Source organism: Arachis ipaensis, chromosome B4 (assembly GCF_059453495.1).
Source record: "Arachis ipaensis isolate K30076 ecotype BB chromosome B4, ASM5945349v1, whole genome shotgun sequence".
In the NCBI taxonomy this organism is placed as follows: Eukaryota; Viridiplantae; Streptophyta; class Magnoliopsida; order Fabales; family Fabaceae; genus Arachis; species Arachis ipaensis.
The window spans coordinates 79,608,457-79,613,437 of record NC_142439.1 but is presented as its reverse complement, the minus strand read 5'-3'; the positions used below and the strand labels follow the sequence as shown (position 1 = coordinate 79,613,437).

General features: G+C 38.2%; 1 pseudogene; it reads left to right on the top strand.

The window, feature by feature from the left end:
• Positions 1 to 3,207: 3,207 nt before the first annotated feature.
• On the top strand, positions 3,208 to 3,807 carry LOC148568069 (uncharacterized; annotated as a pseudogene).
• Positions 3,808 to 4,981: the final 1,174 nt, after the last annotated feature.

The following is a 4,981-nucleotide window of genomic DNA, read 5'->3' as shown; positions in this document are numbered from 1 at the left end:
CTCTCAATAAGATCTGAAAAGATACTCATCATGCATCTTTGGAAAGTAGCCGGTGCATTACATAAGCCAAAAGGTATCCTTTTGTACGCATACGTTCCAAAGGGACATGTAAAAGTAGTCTTTTCCTGATCTTCAGAAGCTATATGAATTTGAAAATAGCCTGTATATCCATCTAAAAAGCAATAATGGGATTTACCTGACAGGTGATCAAGCATCTGATCAATAAATGGCAAGGGGTAATGATCCTTGCGAGTAGCTTGGTTGAGACGCCTGTAATCAATGCAAACTTTCCATGAATTTTGCGCTCTAGTTGTCAAGTGTAAAAACCCCGGTTTTTGAGTACGCGAGATCTTTTCTGAAAGTACGGAGAACTCCGGAAGATCAGTAAGGGGAAAACCATTGATATATCATCAAGTATCTCAATCCTCACTGTTATTATGTTATCTTTAAGCTATAACCTCTTCCGAGGCAAGCTCGATAACGCGTTCACGAAGAACCTAGTTTTTGAACCGTATCGGTTAGGAGTTTTGATTCGGTTTTTCGTAAATAATCTCAGTTTGACAAACCAGACTCGATTTATGAGAGAATAGAGATAATAGGATGATATTATCATTATATTAGTATTAGAAGCTTCTTGAATAATATTATAAGGTTACCTGGTCAGTTTTAGTTAAAAATAGAAAAAAGGTTTAACCGGGTTCACAGTTTACTGGTGCAGCTTAGCACCAGCACTCTCTGATGACTTTAGCAATGCTAAGGCCTCATTATTCATGTTTTATTCTCATAATAAATATGTTACTAGTGTCATTTATGCTAGTAGCTTAGAAAATAATTTTTAGAGATGTCTTTACAAGTGTTCCAATACATCTAGTTTTAGTAGTTATACACCTGAGATATTTTAAAATTATTTTAATCCACCTCCAAGGCTGGCTCATTTCCACTTTGTGGCTGAAAATAGGAAGAGAGAAAAAGAGAGAAAAGTTCTTAGTTCCAAATCTTCAAAGCTTGATTTCTGCTGAACTAAAACTCAAATCAAAATTTCAATCCGACCAAAATGATCCTCTCTTCTTTCTCTACATGATCATATGACTTATCAAGGCTGGAATCAAGGTGAGTTGGCTGCACCATCTCTCTTTTGATTCGGTTTCAAGGAAACATGCTTAAATATGTGTTTTCTTGATGTTCTTCCTTAGGAATCATGCTTAACTTGACTTGAGGGCCAAGAAACGTGAACTTCTAGCAAGTCTAAGGTTAGAAATTACCTCCTATCATGCTAAGGGAGATTTGGTTAGTTGAGGGTTTTTGGATTTAAAGTTGTTCTTGATGTGATTTAGGAGGAAAAAGTGCTAAAGGACCACCTGAAAGTCTAACTGAATTAGGAGCAGAAAAACCAGGTAGGGTGTCACGAAATTAATCTTGATTATTTGTGTTTGAGTTGTGTGAATGTTGTATTATTTGGCTGTGCTAAAAATTGGTTTGCATATATGATTGATTCTTGGTGAAAATTTGGTGAAATTTTGAAGAAATTTGATGAAATTCAAGCTTTAAAGTTCATGTTCTTGGAGCAGCTGGAAAAATGAAACCCTAGGCTTAAATTGAGGTTCAATTTGTGTTTAAATCATGTAGAGAATATGGGGTTTTAGTGGCTGCTAATTTATTATGAATTATGGTAAAAATCGATTGCTGAAAAGACTGAAAAATGGGTAAAAACAAAGAATCTGAAGAATTTATGAAGAACATGAAGAACACTTTGAGTGTGATGAAGAACAATGAAGAACAGGTTTTAGATCCTTAAAAGGGCAAGGAAGTAAAAATTTTGGTGTTTAAGGGGTTATTTGGTAATTTCTAAAAGTTAGGGTGGTTAAAGTAGAAATATTAAAAGTTACGGGTGGTAAAAAGTAAATTTTAAAGGTTAAAAGTAAAAGGTAAGGTAATTTTCGAAAAATTAATAATAAAATAATAAATAATAATAAAATATTAAATAATAATATTTAATTAAAAATAATATTTTAATAAAAATAATAAAATAATGCGGAAAAGGCAGTTTTTTGTAAAAGCTTTAGAAAGACAACTTCAAGCGCAGAATCTCATAATTACCTTCATAAAACACTTAGGGAGTGGTAAGAACATATTAGTGAGGCAAAGATAAATAAAAGTTAAAAAGTTAAAGAAAAGATAAAAATCGAAGAAAAATTCTGTAAAGTTTTAATGACAGAAAAACAGACAGAGACTAGCGAACAAACTAGGGCAACATAGTTAGTCCTTGAGTTGCGACTAGGGTTAGGTATTATATCTAAAGTTAAACTCTTTCAGTATAGACTTAATGAACCTATACTTGGGGCAGGCTAACTAATCATACCGAAATTTACATAAGCTTTAAATACATACGTTAAACAGAGAAAGCAGAATAAAGTAAAGAAGCGCAGAGAAAAGAATAAACAGAGCATAATAAAGAGACAAAGCAAAAAGAGTAATATGATAAAGAGTAGAGGACCTATTGAGAGGTCATTTGTTGCATTAAGGCAACCTTAGAGATATCTATATGTTCATCTGCTGCATTGTGGCAGTCAGATAGATAATGGTGCGACAACTGAGAAACGCTTTCCTGCGGTACAGATCCATATTTTATTTCTGTAAGGCAGAGGGGTTATTTCCTGCTACAGAGTACCGTGACCACCTGTTCAATTTTTGTAGTGGCAGAGGGGTTATTTCATGTATACAGAAGGTGTTTCGGCGTACATCCCTGCAGTGGCAGATGTGTTATTTCCTGCATGCAGTGGACCCTGTGGTGGCAGAGGGGTTATTTCCTGTACACAGGGGTATTGCCAACAGGAAAGCCATATCCAACTGGTAATGCTGGGTTACGTCGGGAGCGGGTAGAAACTGACAAATGAGCTCATTACCTGCACTAGGACTAGACATGCATCATTCTTGTCTGCGCATCATTCTCTGTTGTATTCTTTCTTTTGTGTGATCTATTTCTTTATGTTTGTTTGTTTGAGTGCTATGTCTATGCTTTATCTTCTTGTATTTTCCTGCTTGTGTTCTGTTCTTTGTTTTTCCATCTATTTTAACTTCTGTTTGCTACTTTACTGTATTCTATTACCCATCTACTAATCGAGATCGAATAAATGAATGTAACTAACAACCCCGACCCTACTAAAGACTCCCCAGTTCTTACCCCTTCTCTCCCTTCCTCCCCTTCAGATGGAGACGGGCGTGATATTCTATGAGTTTGAGGACCCCTATGTCTACGAGGATCAGATACATCACAGTTACTTCATCATGGGATTGGAGCCTCGTATTAGACGATATGCGTTACCTAATCAAGCTTTTCAACATCCTCTGTCTAGCTCGCATTTTGATCCCGATGCTCCTTACGATTTTCCCTTATCCTAGTTACATCCTAATACACATGTACATCCTTTTCCTGATGATCTTGAGCACCCTATACCAGCTCAACCTTTGAATGAGGTAGAACCTGAGCCTATCATTCCTGATGAGCCCGAGTTAGCTTGTGACTACGTACCTGTGATACCACCAGAGTGGGACTTTCCCCCTGGGCCGATCCCTGACTTTCCACAGCCTGATGAGCCAGCACTACCGGACGGTGGGGTAGCCCCTATATACGCGAACGGACCTGTGCTCACAAATGGTTTTGTATATAGTGACAGCAATATTTTTGGTGGATCTAAAGGTATAGCTGTAGCTGCGGACGATGAGGAGGAGGAGGATCCTGAGATAGAAATAGAGCAGGATGAGGAGTTGGACGAGCCTCACGGCGATTCTCCGAACGGCCACGTGTAGATATAGTTTGATAGCAGAAGGGGCATTCTTTTGCTGACACTCTAGTCTGACATTATCTATTAGTTAGTCTCTCACTTGTGTTAGTACACCCGAGAGCTAGGAGCTATACTGTGGTTAGGCTAGCCTGGGCGCCAGTTTAGCGGCTTTTTGTATGGGCCAGGCCCTGGGAGTGTCGTGTAGATATTAGCTATGTAGGATGACGAGGATGTAAACTGATTTGATCTTGTGTAAACACAACATGTTTTGTTATAGTGTAAATGATGTATATTATCTGTTATATTTCTATATTTTCCTATGCTTCCTTTTATTGCCCTCAATGTATGCTTGTATAGTTTACCTTGTTATTCGCAACGATATAAAAAAAAGATTACTAATAAAAATTGGCATCGTTCTAACAAGGAACAGGCTCATATATTAAATAATAGTTAATAATTAGGAAGGATAAGTTAGTAACACTTAGCTTCTTGTATGACCAAGGCATACTGGGAGTTGGATCGTTACAATTTGGTATCAGAGCAGTTCGTTCCCAATAAAGCCTGGGGAGTGGACTGACTATGCTTTATGGCATACTCTGTTGTGTGTCTCATGCTTATATGATATCTATGTGATTTGTGTTGCATGATTGTCTCTGTGTTTTCATTCTGGGAATGTTCACACTTGACTTGAAGTGTTAAGACTGATCACCTTAATAATGATTGTTTGGTGTGAACAGGACCACGATGGGTTCACGGAGACGGGGCGTATAGGAAGGAATTCCTAATGTTAACTACGAGAGGGAACAGGAAACGTTTATGACTACCATGAACGTTGTGGCTGAGGCAGTGCGTGAGGATGCAGTAGCAGCGGCTAGGGCTGTTGATCATCTTGGAGTGAGAAACGGGAATGAGAATGAGCATGGGAAAGATAGTGGAAATGATGAGAATAACTTGGGGCATCTCGAAAGACCTATGACCCTTGCGAATTTTCTGAAGGTTAAACCGCCTAAATTTAAATGTACACTCGTTGCAACTGATGCTGACAACTGGTTTTGAGCTATCGAACGATCACTGCGAGCACAGCATGTTCCGGAAGGCCAACACGTGGAGTTCGCTACTTATATGCTGGAAGGAGAAGCTGAGCATTGGTGGCAGGGGATACAACGACTGTTGCAACAAGATGAAGGCAATATTCCTTG